This window comes from Hemitrygon akajei, unplaced genomic scaffold (genome assembly GCF_048418815.1).
Source record: "Hemitrygon akajei unplaced genomic scaffold, sHemAka1.3 Scf000196, whole genome shotgun sequence".
NCBI classification, from domain to species: Eukaryota; Metazoa; Chordata; class Chondrichthyes; order Myliobatiformes; family Dasyatidae; genus Hemitrygon; species Hemitrygon akajei.
The window spans coordinates 96,665-117,679 of record NW_027332081.1 but is presented as its reverse complement, the minus strand read 5'-3'; the positions used below and the strand labels follow the sequence as shown (position 1 = coordinate 117,679).

At 46.2% G+C, this 21,015-nt stretch overlaps 1 non-coding gene across 1 annotated transcript; it reads left to right on the top strand.

Annotated features, from left to right (window-relative positions):
- The first annotated feature begins 11,967 nt into the window (after positions 1-11,967).
- Positions 11,968-12,039, top strand: trnae-cuc (transfer RNA glutamic acid (anticodon CUC)). The gene has a single exon. It is a non-coding gene; the product is annotated as a tRNA-Glu (tRNA).
- The last annotated feature ends 8,976 nt before the right edge of the window (positions 12,040-21,015 follow it).

Genomic DNA, 21,015 nt, shown 5'->3' with positions numbered 1-21,015 from the left:
GTTACATGCACTAATCACACAGGTCCGTGGCATTCACCAAGTAATCTCAATGCCCCGCTGTGTCCCCGCAACGTCGTGTCATTCCTCATAACCATCCCATTGCCCCACTCTCTGCCCACAACCCGTGTCAGTTCCCAAATTTATTAACAGTGTAAGTGGAGTTACGATGATATTAAGCTGGAACATCAAAGCATGAATCAGGAAAGTATATGTCCTGGAAAATACACACCGGAAATGTGAATATATTTAAGGCTGTATTGACATGGGGTTCTGGATACGCTTGCCCCATTCAGACAGGGGAAGGACTGCAGGGTGAAGGAACCATGGTTGAGAAGAGATGTGAAACATCTGGTCAAGAGGAAGAAAGAAGCTTTAGGAAGCTGACCTCATGATTAGAAAGCAAGGATCAGACGTGACTGTAGATTTACAAAGTAGCCGAGGACAAACTGAAGAATGGAATTAGTACAACTAGAAACGTCTACAGAAGGTCCGTAGTAACTTTAAGGAAAACACTAAGCCTTTCTAGATGTATGTGAAGAAAAAGATGACTAGTGTGATTGTAGGACCGGTCGGGGACAGAAAGTGAAACAAGCCCCTTAAGTCAGGGGAAGAAGAGCAGGTCCTTAATGAAGTCTTCAGTTCAGTGTTCTCCAGTGAGAGGGACATTTGTGAGGAGAGCGTTAAACAGGCCGATATGCGACAGCATATCGATGTTAAGAGAGAGAATGCACTGTAACTTTTGGGGGGAAAAAAAGCATTAGGATAGGTAAGTCCTCTTGTGTATTCGGGAGAAACCCTGGGTGACTGCGGGAAGCGGTGAGTCCTACTTCAGTGACGGGCAAATTATTGGAGAACATTCTTAGAAACAGAATTTACGAGAATTTCTAGAAGCAATAACTGATTTGGGAGAATCAGTGTGGCTTTGTGAGGAGGAGATCATCTCTCATGACCCTGGAGCAATTCTATGAAGACGTGAAGGTCATCCTTCGGTTAAACATGGTTGGACCTTTCAGAAAGTTAGAAAACTTGGTACCCTGGAAAAGTTGGCTTGTGGATTCAGGACTGACACCCAAGAAGGCAGAGGATAATTGTAGGTCGAGCGTTTTCTCCCTGGATGTTGGTGCCAGTGGTGTCCTGTGAGATCTGTTCTGAGACCCCAGGATATTTGTGCTTTAAAAAGGATGTGAATAAGGAAGTGGAAAGGTGAGTTATTGTATTTTCAATGATGTGGAAGTTGGTGGAATTATGGATAGTATAGAAGATAGTCAGAGTTTACAACAGGACAGTGACAGGACGCAGAGCAGCGCTGAGAAGTTACAGTTGGTGCTCAACCCGGAACGTTACGGAGTGATTCATTTTGGAAGGATGAATTTGAAGGCAGGGGTGATACATTCTCGAGTCAACCGAGGGCCGCTCATCGGTACGAGAACCACAATCGGCACGGAGCGGTGCACTGCAGGAGCAGAAGGAAGTGTGATTGACAGGTTCTGCACATACTTATAGTGACTCTCGAAAGGCAATATACCTGACAGTAAATCAGGAGAAAAAAAGACAACTTCGTGGCAAAAAAAATAACAGCCTAACAACCTGCGGATAGTTCATAGATTTTACTTACTATATTTGTTCAAACAGAGAATGGCTGGATAAATAGTGGTAGAATTGTAGCAGGTCTGAGAATATCTTTAAAGTTAAACAGACTGCATCGCAGGTCACGGGTATGGGGTGGTCAAGTCATTCACTGGCAGAGGTCAGGTTCCTGCCAAACGCCCCATGTGTGCGCTGGAAAACATGCTCTTCAAACTGTCCGCAGCCCTCGCTAATTTCCCGAGTACTCGTTCCCTTTTTGACCACAGGTCTCTGGAATATCGCTGTGGATCTTTCAAAGTGTTTGGAGGAATATGTGCAGTGTATTTTATTGTAACACATGTCAGCTGTCACTGTGATTTCCATCACTCTAATCGCCCGGAATGACTGGAACGAACGAAAAGATGAACGGAAGTTTCCCTTTAATAAAGAAGTGTTCTTCATTTCACCTGACAGAACAAACTCCTTCTCTCAATTTCAGAAGCGAATGTGCACGGTCAAATATAACAAAATAAATCGACTTCAGGATGAATGCCTGTTTTAAAGCAACAATCATATAAAAATATGCTGCTTAAATAGCTGAAGCCAGGTGTCATGGAAAATAACAGGGAAAAAATATATCATATTTTGCTTGAAAGTAATAGACTCCCTTGAGGAGTCAAATTCATGACACGTGGACAGCGTGAGTATAAATAGTTTAATGTAAGTGTTTGTGCAGTTGGTTGTCACTAGTCCCTGACGTGATAGCCACGTTAATTGCCTCAGTGGAATTGCTCTCACCTCAATAAAAGTCTGCTAAAACGTTCCCCAGTCCATCAGAGCAGCTGAAACGCTCCGTACAACTGACCGCTGCTTCTGACGGAATATGGGATATGCAGCGATTTACTACATCGCGGCCATTTTCTATCCCACACTTGTAGCGGTTGGTGTCCCCGGTAAGATGCCGGAGCTGGTTACTTTATGTATGGTGCCGTCGTTACTCTGCTGCGGTATCCGCACTGTTACTAAGCACAGATGCTACTATCGGCTGAAACGTGTTTCCGGAGTGGAGCATTCAAGCATGCAATGGTTTTAATTTCTCTTTTTTATAATTCGATCTCACAGTTTTCTTCTTTTCTCAATTAAGTTGGTGTCGATATTGACATTGTTTCATAATTTCACCTCGCTAGGCTTTCTGAAGTGATGCCGGTCTCTGCTTTTCTAGGTCCGAGTCTCTATCATTGCAGACACATCGACCTTATAAGAATGTGACAGTTTATTTAAATGACGGTCCAGTCTATTTCGACACGTGGGTCTGTTCTTCTGTAAGAGTAAATGAGAACTCGTGCTTTGCATCTCCTTGATTCCACTTTGTCACCACTACAAATAATACCGTCTGTTTTTTCTCCTCTAATAAAGGAAATGGTGTTGTTTACTGTGGCGATCGACTGTTCTCCCGGGCATCTGGTTGTTTTATTTCATTTGCATACTTTGATCGATGAGATTTTTCTTTTGTCAATTACGTTCGTGCCGATATTGGCATTGTTTCATAATTTCACCTCGCTAGGCTTTCTTAAGTGATGCTGGTCTCTGCTTTTCTGGGTCCCAGTTTCTATCAGTGCCGACACTTCGACCTTATAACAACGTGGCAGCTTATTTAAATAATGGACCAGTCTACTTTCAACACGTAGATCTGTTCTTACATAAGTCAGTAAATGATAAATTGTGTTTTCTATCTCTTGATTCCACTTTGTCACCGCTGCAAACAATCCCTTCAACTGTTTCGCCCCTTTTAATGGAAATGATATTGTTCACTAGGACGATGGTCCGTTCTCCGGTACGTGAGTCGTGAACCTCTGATGCCTCGCTCTAAACTGTCGGTAGGTCGCCAATCCACTGACACTCACATCCGTCATTGTCCTCCAGCCGGAGTGCAGCGACCGAGACCGCACACACTGGACTCCCGTTTTCCACTTCCAAACAGACATGGGGGCATTCAGAGAGTTGCTACTGACGATATTTCTATTTTGCTTTTAAATTTATTGTAGTTAATTTAACGGCGATTGTGATCCTATCTCGGGGAAAATGCGGACTCTCCAAATGCATCACCCGTTACCTGGTTGGAATGGCGACAGCGGATCTACTGGTGGTTATCTTTGCTGCTTTAGTGGAACAGACCAACAATATCTACATTTATTCCAGATCCCTGCTCATCACTCCTGTATGCACTCTGACACTTATATTTCGGGCTGTAACGACGGACTGTTCTGTTTGGTTTACGGTCAGTTTTACCTTCGATCGCTTCATCGCAATATGTTGCCGAAAGCTGCGGGACCGATACTGCATCGAGAGAACAGCAACGGGGGTTATCGTGACCGTGGTTATAGTGAGCTGCGGGAGAAGCGCCCCGTTATACTTTGCCATTGAATCTTACATCATTATTGACAACACGCCGTGGCGGTGCACCACCACATATGAATACGCTACTTCACCCGTGTGGAGAGGATACGCATTACTGGACAGTATTTTAACACCATTGATACCAATCGGTTTAACCCTGGTGTTTAACGGATTAACCGTAAGGCATATCGTTGTGGCAAATAGAGTCCGCAGAAGGCTTCGGCACAGCAGCGACAATCAGAAAGATGCCGAGGTGGAAAAACGCAGAAAATCGATGATTTTGTTGTTTTCTATATCAGCTAATTTCATATTATTGTGGATGCCCAGTGTAGCGCATTCCCTGAAATGGCAAGTGCAAAACTATTTTTACCAGGACAGATATTTGAGTTCTCCGGTATATATCCTACAACAATTTGGGTTCATGTTACAGTTTCTCAGCATGTGCACCAATACCTGTATCTATACACTGACACAGAGGAAATTCAGAGAAGAGCTGAGGAATGGAATGAAGTATGTGTTTACATTAAATGGTCATCTGTGTAGATAACGCTCGTGTCTAATGACAATTCAGCGGAGTTTTCAAATAAAGCCGTTTTACAATTAGCAGGTTTGTCAAATATGTCATTAATTCAAACAATCATATGTCTGGTCACCCGAAATTGCAGAATTGGCGGAAGATTGCTGACTTCATACAGTTCAGGTAGGTAGCAATACAAACAGTCATTGCTGCTGGTCTGATTGTCACTTTGGTTGAAGTATGTTCCAAACTATCACAGACACTCGACTGTCAGAAGGGCAGGGATGGCTTCAGGGTTTTCCGGGTTTTAGATGTGGAAAAATAGACAGGGTCGGGTAAGAGAGTGTAAAGGGAGTGCGATGGGAAAACAGGGATAGTATCACAGCTGCAGAAAGGGAGGAAAACATGGAGCTTTCGTTTGTTAATAGACTGGGAGACGAATACAAAAACATGATCACTCCATTTGGAGTATTCTATGCCCATCTAACAACAAAAAACCTGCAACGGGAACAGTGAGGAACCGATCGGGAAGCGGGACTTGGACATTTGCCATGTTATTGTCACGAGTAAATTAAACTTCCATAATATTCGTTGGCATCTCCCCCGTGTAAAATGTTTAGGTATGGCATAATTTCTCAGTTGTGTCCAGGAAGGATTCATGTCACTATATGTAGACAGGCGTACTAACGACCAGTCCGTACCGGATCTAATATTAGAAAAGGAAATGGGTCAGGTGACAGACCTCTTGCTGGGTCAGCATTTCAGAACGATAGGACAGAACTCCCCTCCATTTACCTTGCCCAGGGATAGGACCAGAAAGTATGGTATGTGTTTAATTGGCGGTCAACTCCAGCTGCCTGGCTGGAGTTTAGGAAAGTACATTGGGAAATGATGCACTCAGGGCATTCCGCAACAGGCATGTGGGGATTGCTTAGGGAGTACTTCAGCCCTCCATGTTGTGCCAACCCATGTAATCCTTAAAAACAGTACTAAACCCACATTACGCAATAACCATTTTTCTTTCATCTATATGCCTGTCCAAGAGGATCTTAAATATCCCTAATGTTTTAGCCTCCACCACCATCGCTGGCAAGTCATTCCAGGCACTCACAACCCTGTGTGTAAAAAACTTACCCCTGATGTCTCCCCAAACCTCCCTCCCTTAATTTTGTACATATGCCCTCTGATGTTTGCTATTGGTGCCCTGGGAAACAGGTACTGAGTATCCACCCTATCTATGCCTCTCATAATCTTGTAGACCTCTATCAAGTACCCTCTCGTTCTTCTATGCTCCAAAGAGAAAAGTCCCAGCTCTGCTAACCTTGCTTCATATGACTTGTTCTCCAAACTGGGCAACATCCTGGTAAATCTCCTCTGCACCCTCTCCATAGCTTCCACATCCTTCCTATAAAGAGGTGACCAGAATTGAACACAATGCTCTAAGTGCGGTCTCACCAGAGATTTGTACAGTTGCAACATGACCTCTCTACTCTTGAACCCAATCCCATTGTTAATGAAGTCTAGCATCCCATAGACCTTCTTAACCACCCTATCAACCTGTGCAGCGACCTTGAAGGATGTATGGATTTGAATCCCAAGGTTTCCATTGTTCATCCACACTCTTAAGTAACTGACCATTAATCCTGTACTCAGTCTTCTGGTTTGTCCTTCCAAAAGGCATCATCTCACTCTTCTCCGAACTGAACTCCATCTGCCATTTTTCTGCACAACTCTGCAGCCTGTCTATATCCTCTTGTAACCTTCGACAACCTACAGCTCCATCCACAACTCCTTCAAACTTCCTGTCATCCGCAAACTTACTCACCCATCCTTCCGCCTCTACATCCAGGTCATTTATAAAAATCACAAATAGCTGGGGTCCCAGGACAGATCCCTGCGACACTCCACTAGTCACCGACCTCCAGGCAGCATACTTTCCTTCCACAACTACCCTATGCTTTCTTCCTTTAAGCCAATTTTTAAAAAATCCAAATAAGCAAGTTTCCACTGATCCCATGCCTCATGACTTTCCGGATGAGTCTCTCATGAGGATGCGGGGATTGTTTAGGGAGCACTGACACGGGGTTCAGTATAGGCTTATCTCAGTGACCCAGGGAAAGGACGACGGTGTAAAGTAACCCTGGGAGACAAGAAAGTTGGAACAACACGTCAAGAGGAAGAAAGAACGATACATACAGAACAGAAAGAAAGGATCAGGTAAGGCTACGGCGAGTCACAATGTAGACAGGAAGGAACTTAACAATTGACTTAAAAGAGTGATAGGGGGATTTGAGAAGTCCTTGACGATTTGCACTGTGAAGAACAGGAGGAGACTGGGGAGAGTGTGGGCAGATCAGAGGTAAAAGTCGAAAACCTGTGTCTGGAGTCCAAGGAGGAGGTGAAGCTCCTCACTGAATACATTGATCAATGTGAACACAGTGTAAAAAGGCAGATATGCTCGAACAAGCCGACGCTGAGAAAGAGGATGCGCTGGAAACTTGGAAAACATTGTGATAGATGATTCCCCTATAACGGAAGGGTTATAGTCCAGGTAATAGATGATTCCCCGATGCTGGAAGGGATATAGTACAGGTAATTTTGAAAGGCGAGCTCAGATATTGCTGTGCTTTTGGACAGGATGTTTGCGTCTTCGCTGGCCACGGAAGTAGAACTAGATGATTGGAGGGTGGAAAATGTTATTCATTTGTTGACGAAAGATAGCAAGGATAGTATTTGAAATGATAGACCCGGGAGTCTTACATCAGTAGTGGGTAAATTTCTGGAGAGGATTATTGACGAAGGAACTTAAGAGTATTTAGAGAAATGTAGCCTGGCTACGGGGAGACAACATGGCATGTTGCCCTTTATGAGCCAGATTGAATTATTTGAAAAAGTGAAAATAAAACAAACAGAAGAATCAGAACAGTCGATGAGGGGGCATTAATCATGGTCAGGCGTTTGATCAGTTCCCCGAAGTAGACTCATTCAGAAAGTCAGGAGGCATGGGATCCAGGGCAACCGGGCTGCCTTGATTCAGAATTGGTATCCTAACAGAAGGCAGATGATGTAGTAGACCATATATGTCAAAGTCAAGGCCCGCGGGCCAAATCCGGCCCGCGGTTGAATTATCTTTGGCCCGCGAGATAATATCTAATTACTATTAAAGCTGGCCCCAGTAATCGAAGCGCCTATGGCGTATGATATGGCTAATGCTGAGTTTATTCAGGTACCAGGTTTTCAGGGTTTTTAGTGTTTATTCGGCAGTCTTCCTCGGCAGTCTTCTTCATAAGAAACGGAATTTGTAAAGTGAAACACTTTGTAGTTATAGCAGAGACTGAGACACATGAGAGCAGGCTGAAAAAACGGAGGCAACAAAAGCTGCGTTCGCACGCGTCCGACTGATCCGGCCCGCATGAAGCTGCATTTTGCTCAATCCGGCTCGTGACCTAAAATGAGTTTGACACACCTGAAGGCAGACAGTCAGACAGCCTTAGGAAACCATTGTACAGAAACAGCGTCCTCAGCCCGTCCAGTCAGTGAGGAATTATTTACATTGCCACCTCCCATCGACCTCACCAGGACCGTGGCCATCCATATCCCTCACATCCATGTACTTCTGCAATCATCACTTAAACGTTGACATTGGAATCTCAATTACCATTTGCGTTGTTCGCACTGCCTAGACTCTGTCGACCCTCTGAGTGAAGAAGTTTCCCCTCATGTTTCCCTTAAACATTTCACATTTCACCCTTTACGCATGATCTCCAGTTTTATTCTCGCTTAACATCAGTGCAGAAAGCCCGCTTGCATTTACACTCTCTATACACCTCATAATGTTGTATACCTCCATCAAATCTCCCCTCAGTCCACTACCCGCTCGGGAATAAAGTGTTGACAAATGTGATCTTACCTTTTAATTCAAAACATTCTTTCCCTTCAATAGCCGTATAGATTTTTTTCTGCATTCTTTCAATCTTACTTGCATCTTTCCTGCAGGCAGATGAGCCCAACCGCACACAATATTCCAAATTCGGCCCCACAGCAACATAACATCCCAACTCCTGTACTCAGTGCTTTGGTCCAGGAGAGCCGACGTGCGAAAAGCTGTTTTTACCACCCTGTGTAACTTTGCCGCAACCTTCATTGAATTACGGACCTGCGTTCTCAGATTCGTCGGTTCTATCGTACTCCTCAGTGCCCTATTTCTCATTGTGTCAGACCAACCCTGGCTCGCCCCCCAGAGTTGTGTATGTTAAATGCGATCTGACATTTTCCGACCCATTTTTCCAGCTGTCCCAGATACCGTTTCATATTCCGGTACTCTTCCTCGCTGTCGACTACACTCAGCAATGTTGTTGTCATCAGCAAAGCTAACGACATTATTACCAAGATCGTTGATATGGATTTACAAACAACTACGGGCACAGCGACGATCCCTGGGGCACTCCACTCATCACAGGTGCCCAGTCAGAGAGACAACCATGCATTACCACACTCTAGCTTTCCCAAAATAGCCAAGCGAATCCAATTTACTACCTCATCATGAAAGCCAAACGACTGAACCTCCTCGAGCATCCTCCCCTACGGAACCTTGAGAAATTCCTTGTTGAAGTCCCTGTTAGACGGCATCCACTGCCTTGCCTTTCACACCATTCCTGGTAACTACCTCGTAAAGCTCTGAGAGATTGGTTAGACATGACCTACCACGCACTGGTCCATGCTGACTATCGCTAATATTCCTGTCTGCCCAGATACTTCCCTTCATACCCCATGACCAGCGTAGTCCAAACACCGAGGACAATTCCTCATTACGTAGTACGTGACGTGTCCCTTCCAAGCAAAACCATTAATATCACCCAGCGGTCGGCACTCACATTTCTGGCCTCTTGTTAAATTCTCCTGCAGTATTATCAGACGCATTGAGAGTAATCTGGAAAAGGAAGGCGTCGTAGCTTTAAATAATTAATCGTTTGGACTTAAATAGTGAGATACTGTACCTAGATAGAGCATAGAGCATAGAATGATTCATACGAGAGGACATGATTTGAGATTTAGGGGGCAAAAGTTTAAGGGTAACACGAGGGGGTATTTCTTTACTCAGAGAGTGATAGCTGTGTGGAATGAGCTTCCTGTAGAAGTAGTAGAGGCCAGTTCAGTTGTGTCATTTAAGGCAAAATTGGATAGGTATATGGACAGGAAAGGAGTGGAGGGTTATGGGCTGAGTGCGGGTAGGTGGGACTAGGTGAGATTAAGAGTTCGGCACGGGCTAGGAGGGCCGGAATGGCCTGTTTCCGTGCTGTGATTGTTATATGGTTATATGGTTATGTATGTGTATTACAGCACACTACAGCCCATCGTCTCACGAGGTTCTGATAACTTTTCAACTAATTTAAGTTCAAACTAACACATCTCCCTTCATCTGAATCAGGATCAGAACCAGATTTAATATCATCGGGGTATGTGGTGAAATTTGTTAACTTTACAGTGCAATTAAATAAATTTAGAGGAAAAAAAAACCTGAGTTGCTGGCGGCGGCGGGGAAGAAGCTGTTCCTGATTCACTGAGCGTGAGCTTTCACGCTTCTGTATCTCCATCCCGATGGTAACACCGTGCAGAGGATGGGACTTGTTGGTGGACAGCTTGTATGGGTGAATCACCCCTTGTAATAATGGTCAGCGAGGTACAGAGAATCCGTACTTACCAACAAGTAACTTTTATTATTTCAATTATAAAACACGTAGGTTCAGACGTCATCTTCACTACAAGACACTCCATGAACAGTCAATGAAGAGAAAAGGTAATACCCGGGAAAGAAGTCGACTCTGGCCAGAGAGAAGAGAGAGAGGGACAAGGGAGAAAGTGACTGGGACAGAGACTGGTGAGGTAGCGAGAGGAAGAGGAAGGTAGATAAAGACCAGGGGGAGGGAGGGCGAGGAAGTCGAGGGAACTGGTGTGACGAGAGATCGGGGATTCGTGAAAGATTTTCGATGGGGAGAGAGATCGGAGTCGGGTGTTTGGTGTCGGTAGAAAGCGGGAGGGGGATAGACGGGAGAGAGATGACGTGCGAGGTGATGCACTTTTTAGGCTCAAGTAAGAGCGGGATGTCTACATTATTGATAAGGATTTAGGAAAGTTGAGGTTTGTTTATAAATCCAAAGATCCACGATGGCACTGGCGATACACGCGACGTATTGCTGACAGCTCGCAAAATGTATAGATTTATATCTGCTGAACCACTGTGGCTGCAATGTGAAGACCCTAATTTCCCTTTAAGAAATGTACTGTTGAGCTGTCTAAATTAATCGGCAGTTTAACGAGCTGCTGAAGGACCAGATGGACTTGACTCTCGGGAATGCAGGTGCGGCACCTTTCAGCGATCAGCGAAGGTCAGCCATTACCATTGCCGGAAAAGAAGTCGGTTCGGATCACTTCAAGCCAGACTAAATCGATGGGCTACGAAGAGTCCTTTACCCAGCATCTTCTTAGCCAAAGGCGAATTACTTGAAAACACAATACATTACGTAAGCACAACATTGCAGTTTCTGAGGAAAATGAGGGACTGCTGTCTTCTCTGTTTCATGGAGACATGGCTCAGTTCGGTGGAACAGCCGTATGGCTTCTCAATCCACCGTTCGGACAAGATAGGAAGGTATTATTGTGGTGCTGGTGGGTGGGCGGGGGGTGGAACGGCGGTGTTGTTTTGTGATAAATTCTTCATGCTCTCTGTACATAGCGGTCTTGCCGCACCCTTGTTCTCCCAAACACAACAACCAATGATTGAGTTCTGTCGGTGCTGCTACCGAGAGGTTCTCCTCATAGATCCGGACGGCACTTCACATACCGCCAGAGCAGATGTTAAGCAAGCATACCATGTACTGAGTGCCGCGAACAGCAAACAAGGAACTGCCTACCCTGAGGACTTTCAAATCATTGCAGGGGTTTCTATCAGGGTTATTTAATGAATTCTAAGCTCATTTGTCATCAGCGCGTCATCCTCAGTACCGGGGCTCCCACACACTCGACCACTGCTAGAGTACGATCAGGAAAGCCTACCATTCTACCCTCAGAACATATTTCGGGCATTATGAACGTCTGGTTTTCTTTCTCCTACCTCCACCCAGGCGGAGGATAAGGAACAAGACAACAGATGTATCGGCAACAATGTCGCGGGAATCGGAGGGCCGACTACTGAACTGCTTCGAGGAGATAGACGGAAACAAGAATGACCGAGGGCTCATAGGAGAAAATGAATGTCACCATCTTCATAAAAACACTGGACAACGAGTGTTACCCACTGATTCATTCAGAGTCCAGAGTGTTCTTTAACCAGAAGCACTGGGTGAACAAGAGATCTGCAAAGTGCTGAGCAGTAGATACGTGGCAATATTTATCACATTTATTCATTATTATTATTTATCTGCAAGTTTTGTTTTACATTTTGCTGGGTTTGATAGTTGTCTATTGCTGTAGGCAGTGTTTCGTCAGATTCCCTGATGGTCTAGTGGTTAGGATTCGGCGCTCTCACCGCCGCGGCCCGGGTTCGATTCCCGGTCAGGGAATTGAAATATTGCCTGCTGTAATTTAATCAGACACACATACTTTATTGATCCCGAAGGAAATTGGGTTTCGTTGCAGTCGCACCAACCAAGAATAGTGTAGAAATATAGCAATATAAATCCATGAATGATTAAATAATAATAGGTAAATTATGCCAAGTGGAAATTAGTCCAGGAGGGTGTCTGACATTCCAAGGGAGGAGCTGTAAAGTTTGACGGCCACAGTCAGAGATTACTGCCTATGACGCTCAGTGTTGCATCTCGGTGGAATGAGTCTCTGGCTGAATGTTCTCCTGTGCCTAACCAGTACATTATGGATTGGATGGGAGACATTGTCCAAGATGGCATGCATTCTCTTTTCAGACACCACCGTCAGAGAGTTCATTTCCACCCCCACGACATCACTGGCCTTACGAATGAGTTTGCTGATTCAGTTGGTGTCTGCTACCCTCAGCCTGCTACCCCTGCACACAACAGCAAACATGATAGCCGTGGCCACCACAGCCTCGTAGAACATCCTCAGCATCGTCCGGCAGATGTTAAAGGACCTCAGTCTGCTCAGGAAATAGAGACGGCTCTGACCCTTCTTGTAGACAGCCTCAGTGTTCTTTGACCAGTCCAGTCTGTTGTCATTTCGTATCCCCAGGTATTTGCAATCCTCCATCATGTCCACACTGACCCCTTGGATGGAAACAGGGGTCACCGGTGCCTTAGCCCTCCTCTGGTCCACCACCAGCTCCTTAGTCTTTTTCACATGAAGCTGTAAATGATTCAGATGACACCATGTGACAAAGTTTCCCACCGTAGCCCTGTACTCAACCTCATCTCCCTTGCTGATGCTTCCAACTATGGCAGAGTCATCAAAAAACTTCTGAAGATGGCAAGATTCTGTGCAGTAGTTGAAGTCCGAGGTGTAGATGTTGAAGAGAAAGGGAGACAGGACAGTCACCTGTGGAGCCCCAGTGCTGCTGACCACTCTGTCTGACACACAGTGTTGCAAGTGGACGAACTGTGGTCTGCCAGTCAGGTAATGAATAATCCATGACACCAAGGAAGCATCCACCTGCATCACTGTCAGATTCTCACCCAGTAGAGCAGGGCGGATGGTGTTGAACGCACTGGAGAAGTCAAAAAACATGACCCTCCCTCACCGTGCTCGCAGGCTTGTCCAGATGGGCGTAGACACGGTTCAGTAAGTAGACGATGGCATCCTCAACACCGAGTTGGGGCTGGTAGGCGAACTGGATAATGTGCTTATTTTGAATTATCGTGTGTATTAACTTGCTGCCACAACAACCCCATTCCTGACTGTGCTTCACCTGCATCCGCCTGATTCAGCAACGTAAGACCACAAAATATAGGAAAGAATTAGGCCTTTTGGCCCAACGGGTTTGCTTCGACATTTCCTCTCAGCCCCATTCTCCTGCTTTCTACTGGTATAATTTCATGCCCTGATCAATCAAGAAACCTATCGATCTCTGACAAATATACAAAGAGACTCGGACTCCACAGGGGCCTGTGGCAACGAATCCGACAGATTCGCCACTCGCTGGCTGAACAACTCACTCCTCATCTCTCTTCTAAAAGGATGCTCCTCTATCTCGCGGCTGCGTCCTTTGGTCTTAGATTCTCCCACCATAGGAAACATCCTCTCAATATCCGCCCTGTCAAGGCCTTTCACCATTCGATAGCTTCCAATGAGGTCCCGCGCATCCAGTGAATGCAGGCCCGGCGCCATCAAACGCTCTTCATATCACTAACCATTCAATCCCAGCATCATTCCTCTGAATCTCCTTTCAACCCTCTCCAGCTTCAGCCATACTCTCTCAGGTAAGGGAACTAAAACTGCTCACAATACTCCAAGCGAGGCCTCGCAAGTTCTTTATAAAGTCTCTGAATCACATCCTTGCTTTATATTCCAGTCCTCTTGAAATGAATGCGAGCATCGCACTTGCCTTCCTCATCACAGACTCAACCTGCAAATTAACCTTTGGACATTAGGGTGCCGGTGTGTACGTCACAATGGGAGGCCTGTACACGGACTCCCGAGGCTCAGCTTCTCAGTCTTCTTGTTTGCATTTTCTCTCCTCTTAGAAAGCCTGCTTCTTCATTGGTGATATCAAAGTGTGTGACAAAATATTTCCATGCACTGCATTCAATCTGCCACTTCTTTGCCCATTCACCAACCTTCTGTAGCTTCTCTAACTCCGAGAAGGACTTCCTGCTCTTTTCGCTCTGAAAAATCTGCATATTTGCGGTGTCATACCAGAAGTCTCCCATATCGAGCTGACTACCACACATCCTCACTTGCACCCGCCCAACTCTTGCCCATTTCTTAACTCCCCATACTGGTCATCTGCTCTCCACGTTCAGTTCAGCGTCAGTGTGTGGATCGGAAATGTGTTCTATCTCTCTCCGACCACAAATGCTGCCTGACCCGCTGTCCACTGTTCCTGCATCGATTCGTTATTTGTTCTGTATGACACTTGTTAGTCAAGGAAAACATGACTTTGAGAAAAATATCGCAGGTGCTGTCTCAATAAAGCTGGAAATAACTGTGCGAGGTCTTACAGACAATAACTTGCAATCGATACAATGTAGATTTGATCTTCTGCACTCCTCACTGCACCTCAATTCACTCAGAGATGCTGTCTCTCTTTAGAAGAGGGTGACCATACATTTCCCATATTGGACTCTGGTCCTACTCACTCAGTTTGCCTACATCAGCTTGACTCATCTGCCCGGGGTCATCACTGCTCAAATCTCAGTGAGTATTGTCAGGTCCAGTCGGGTTTATTGCCGTGTGCACAGGGACGGTGAGGGACAGGTACAATGAAACACTTGCAGCGTCATTGCAGGCTCGAAAAGACAGACAGAACGCAGAACATAAATTGTACAATTCTGCATCATTAACAAAAGATAAATGTAAATCTTGCAAATACGAGAAATCTGCAGATGCTGGAAATTCAAACAACAACACACATAAAATGCTGGTGGAACACAGCAGGCCAGGCAGAATCTATATACTTCCTATAAACGTGGACAGCTCTTCTCCTTAAAGATGCTGCCTGGCCTGCTGTGTTCCACCAGCATTTTGTGTGTGTTGTTGATATAAATCTTGTGCCAGTTTCAGACTTGGAAATGATTCCTCAGGCAAACTGATGACATAGATTGCCAACTATTATATCCATGGGGTAGCATGCAGGCCCAAGAAAGGCCTGTTTATTCCTTTTCTTTAAACAGACAGACAACAGAAAGAAGGGCGAATCTCTAGTCCTCTTCAGCCAGCCCCGGCATTCAATAAGATCAGGCTGGCCCTGACATTTTCTCAATCCTCCCCCCCCCCCCCCCCCCATACAGTACTTGCCGGTCAAAAGACGGCCGGTGTCTTCCACCAAATCTTCTACCGACTCCTCCGGTGAGAGGAGATAATCGTCTGTCGCCCGCCTTTATTTCGACGCCCGGACCGCGCCCCCAGCTTCGATCAGAAGCATATACATATGAATGTTATATAATGGGACATTGTTCTGAGTTTTGCTCAGTATTGACGGGACTTTGGGGAGGCAGAAGCAGTTAGAGAGAGAGAGAGAGAGAGAGAGAGAAAGAGAGAGAGAGAACGAATATGTGTGTGTGCGCGCACGCGTGTTCGTGTGCGCATATGTGTGTGTTAGAGAGAGGGAGAGATAGAGAAAGAGAGAGACATAGAAGTGAGGCAGGGGAGCGAGTCACATCGTAGACAGGACAAGAGAGATAAACGGGGGAATTTGAAAGGCAGTTGGAGAGAGAAAGTTACAAGGCAGTTTACCAGTTTCATGTTCACTTTCGGCCACTGTTTTCCTCCCAGTGTTTTTTTGACCACCAGAGTAACTCACCTCACCGACAAAACGAAGTGGATGTTTCCGTCCCTTCACTTAAACTCGAACGCTGCAGGGCTCGTAAGTATTATCACCGTTTGGACTAAGGAGGAGAAATGGTTCATGCGTTTACACATTGTCCTTCAACAGAGTAAATGTAAAACAGAGTAAATCAAACTATCACCGCGTCTCGCTTCTCAATATGCCCTTCTCTCCCTTTTACCCCTTTTAACTCATTGCTTCTTCCATCCTGTCGGCCATTGTAAGTCAGCCCACCCCTCCCTGCCTTGTGAACATTTTTAATCCGCGCGTCACTACCGCGTTGCACTCTCTCTCCGAGCTCCGTTTTAAATCCCAGCATCTGTCCCTCCATGAGTCGAATTATTAGTCAGTACCTAACTTCATGCCGAGGGCTCATTTTCAATCAGTGTATTATTACCACTCTGTCTGCCGTTTAAACTCCGTCTGACACTTCTCTCTCTTGTCTGCGTGTCACTCCCACCCTGCCGGCCATTTTATACAAGGTGACCGCAGCCGACTCAATTACGTCCGTCGCTCCCTCGCTGCTGATCATTTACAATCAAACTTTCACTCCCTCCTTCTCTATTGAACGTATTCAAACAGGGGTCCTTCGAACGACTGGCCCTCTCGACCACCCCAATCAATTGCACAGATTGTTCATCACAAACTAATAAATACAGTGGCATGCAAATGTTTGGGCACCCCTGCTCAAAGTTTCTATTACTGTGAATAGTTAAGTGAGTGGAAGATGAACTGATCTCCAAAAGTCATAAGGTTAAAGAGAAGCATTCTTTTCAACATTATAAACAATATTAGTGGTTTTTTTTTTGGTTTTGTACAATTTTAGAGTGTAACAAAGGAAGGGGCACCATGCAAAACTTAGGACACCCCAAGAGACTTGCGCTCTCAGATCAATTCTACCAAGGTCCCAGACCCTAATTAGTTTGTTAGGAAAGGCAAAGTGATGCAAATTTCAAAGCTTTATAAATTCCCTGACTCCTCAATCCTTGTGCCAACAATGAGCAGCCATGGGCTCCTCTAAGCAGTAGCCTAGCACTCTGAAAATTAAAATAAATGATGCCCACAATGCAGGAGAAGGCTACTAGAAGATCGCAAAGCGTTTTCAGGTAGCTATTTCATCAGTTCATAATATAATTAAGAAATGGCAGTTAACAGGAACGGTGGAGGCCAAGTTGAGGTCAGGAAGACCAAGAAAACTTTCCGCGAGAACTGCTCGTAGGATTTCTAGACAGGCAAAGCAAAACCCCCGTTTGACTTCAAAGACCTTCAGGAAGATTTAGCAGACTCTGCAGTGCTGGTGCACTGTTCTAGTGTGCAGTGACACCTGCACAAATATGACCTTCATGGAAGAGTCATCAGAAGAAAAGCTTTCCGGCGTCCTCACCACAAAGTTCAGCGTCAGACGTTTGCAAAGGAACATCTAAACAAGCCCGATGCGTTTTGGAAACACGTCCCGTGGACTGATGAATTTAAAATAGAACTTTCTAGCCACAATATTTGGAGAAAAAAGGTTGCGGAATTTCATGAAAAGAACACCTCTCCAACTGTTAAGCACGAGGGGTGGATCGATTATGCTTTGGGCTTGTGTTGCAGCCAGTGACACGGGGAAAATTTCAATGGTAGAGGGAAGAATGAATTCAATTAAATACCAGCAAATTCTGGAAGGAAACATCACAACGTCTGTAAAAAAGCTGAAGATGAAAAGAGCATGGTTTCTACAACAGGATAATGATCCTAAACACACCTCAAAATCCACAATGGACTACCTCAAGTGGCGCAAGTTGAAGGTTTTGCCATGGCCCTCACAGTCCCCCGACCTAAACATCATCGAAAATCTGTGGATAGACCTCAAAAGAGCACTGCATGCAAGACGGCCCAAGAATCTCACAGAACTAGAAGCATTTTGCAAACAAGAATGAGCAAAAATCCCCCAAACAAGAATTGAAAGACTCTGAGCTGGCTACAGAAAGTGTTTACAAGCTGTGATAATTGCCAAATGTGGTGTTACTAAGTACTGACCATGCAGGGTGCCCGAACTTCTGCTTTGGGCACTTTTCATTTTTTGTTATTTTGAAACTTTAAAAGATGGAACATAAAAAAAGTAATCTTGCTTCAAATATTAAATAAATGTGTCATCTTTACCTTTATGCCTTTTGGCAGTCAGGTCACCTTTTGCTTGCTTAGCCATTCACAGTAGCTGAAATTTTGACCAGAGTGCCCAAACCTTTGCACGCCACTGTATATCGCAAACGATAGAGACCGTTCCTGTATCCTCATGTGGAGCTCTTGTGAGTTATTACTCCAAGCGTCACGGTGATACCAGGAACTGTCATAATGTGGGCGTTAGGAGTGGACCCAAAAGCAGGACACAGACACTGAAATAGCAGGAACAGGACTGGGCAGGAGAAGGAAACAAGGGAAGTAAGGATGAAAGGATGCTGGACATGACAAAGGATCCAGACGAGACAAGGATTCCGGGCCTGGGCTAGGACTTGACGAGGATAGGGAACCAGGACATGGAACTGGGGACTAGGAGCCTGGGCTTGGACTCCGAGCCAGAGACTGGGCAAGGACACAGAAACTGCGTCTTGACTGGGGCTCGGACTCCAGAACCAGGCGAGGACAAGACGTGGCTATAGGACGAGACTCCTGGACAGGACAAGTAAACCCCAGCACAGGACGAGGGAATCCCAGCACAAAGCTGGGCAAGGTACTCCAGGGCTGGGCGAGGCACATCGACAAGACGAGAACAGAAAGCCCTTGTCGAGGGAGAACAGGAACGCAGAACACAGAGCCTGGGTCGAGGGAGAGACAGGAACATGGAACACAGAGCCGGGACCCCTCCTTAGGTACAGGACCGTAAGACCATAAGACAAAGGTGCAGAAGCCGGCCATTCGGCCCATCAAGTCTGCTCTGCCATTTCATCATGAGCTGATCCAATCTCCCCTTTAGTCCCATCCCCCTGCCTTCACACCATAACCGTTGATGCCCTGACTACTCAGATACCTATCAGTCTCTAGCTTAAATACACCCAATGACTTGGCCTTCACTGCCACCCGTGGCAACAAATTCCATAGATTCACCACCTTCTGGCCAAAATAAAAAATCGCATCTCTGTTCTGAATGGGCGCCCTGCAATCCTCAAGTCATGTCCTCTCGTACTAGACTCCCCCACCATGGGAAACAACTTTGCCACATCCACTCTGTCCATGCCTTTCAACATTCGAAATGTTTCTGTGAGGTCTCCCGTCATTCTTCTAAACTCCAAGGAGTACAGTCCAAGAGCGGTCAAACGTTCCTCATATGTTAACCTTCTCATTTCCAGAATCATCCTAGTGAATCTTCTCTGAACCCTCTCCAATGTCAGCACATCCTTTCTTAAATAAGGAGCCCAAGACTGTGCACAATATTCCAACTGAAGTCTAACCAATGCCTTATAGAGCCTCAATATCACATCCCTGCTCCTATACTCTATTCCTCTAGAAATGAATGCCAACATTGCATTCGCGTTCTTCACTATCGACTCAACCTGGAGGTTAACCTTAAGGGTATCCTGCAAGAGGACTCCCAACTCCCGTTGCATCTCAGAACTTTGAATTCTCTCTCCAGGAATATAATAGTCTGCCCGTTTAGTCGGACGTAGGGTCTGGACTCATTACACAGAACAGAGCCGGGACCCCTCCTTGGATACAGGACGTAGGGCCTGGACTCATTACACAGAACAGAGCCGGAACCCCTCCTTGGATACAGGACGTAGGGCCTGGACTCATTACACAGAACAGAGCCGGGACCCCTCCTTGGATACAGGACTTAGGGCCTGGACTCATTACACAAAACGCTGACCACGACGAGACAGTTCCCAACGCTAGGTAACGGAAAACGGCCGGACCTGACTAGCGAAGGCGTGGACACGGACAGACAGTTCCAAAAAGGGCGAGGCTCCAGACACAGGCAAGGCGAGGCAAGGTTCCAGGCAGAGACAAGGCGAGGCAAGGTTCCAGGCAGAGGCAAGGCGAGGCGAGGCTCCAGGCACACGTTGCAGGGCAGGGCTTCAGGCGTAGGTTGCCGGCCGGGCTTCGGAGGGAAGGAACGGAACAGTCCAGCCTCAGGGTAACGGCAAGGACGGCCTGACTTACCCCACGGTGGCGAGAACAGGATACCGACGGGACAACCCCACACAGAGGCAAGGACATGATACTGACGAAATGAACCCCACAGAGACAAGGACAGGGTACTAACAAGCCGAACCAGCAACCAGCCTCGAGCCCATGTTCACTTATATTCCCGGCCCCAAGACGAGAATCAGGTGCCTACGATTAAGCCTAAATGAGACAAGGGAAAGCCGGAAGACCCAGAGTCTGAAGTCCACGGACCGGGCCATGACAGGAACTGTCTGTTGTAAAACTCCCTTTGTGGAATACGACACCGGGAGTTCTCGGTGTGGGAAATACGCACGTTGAAAATCGTGGGATATGGAGGCTCGGAACCATCCCTGGCAAAATGTCCAGTGTGAGGCTACGGAAACCGTAGACTCCTCTCTCTCTCTCTCTCTCTCTCTCTCTCTCTCTCTCTCTCTCTCTCTCTCTCTCTCTCTCTCTCTCTCTCTCTCTCTCTCTCTCTCTCTCTCTCTCCCTCTCTCTCTCTCTCTCTCTCTCTCTCTCTCTCTCCCTCCCTCCCACGCCTTCAGCAAGACCTGCCGAAGGTCTTTCACTTCGACCATACCCACCGTCTTCGCTTTCGGCTTGGGCCCCCTCGGTTCCACAAAGTCGTCAGCGTGTACACTGTACACGACAGTGGGAAGGAGTGCGGGAAGAGAATGCGAGCGATGTGAATGAAATTGTTGGGGTGAGGGATGGGAAACAGGGGAAAAAAGAGGGGAGACAGAGAAGGAGAAGAGAGCTGGTAGAAAGAGAGGTAGAGAGAGGGTAGGGGAGGACAAAGAGGGAGAGGGGGTTAGCGTGGTGGGGTGGAAGGGAAGGATGAGGAGAGGGTAATATGAACAAGTGAAGAGAGATTGGGTTAGGGATAGTGATGGGAAAGCGAAGGGGCTAGAACAAAGTGGACATATATACGTATCCCAGG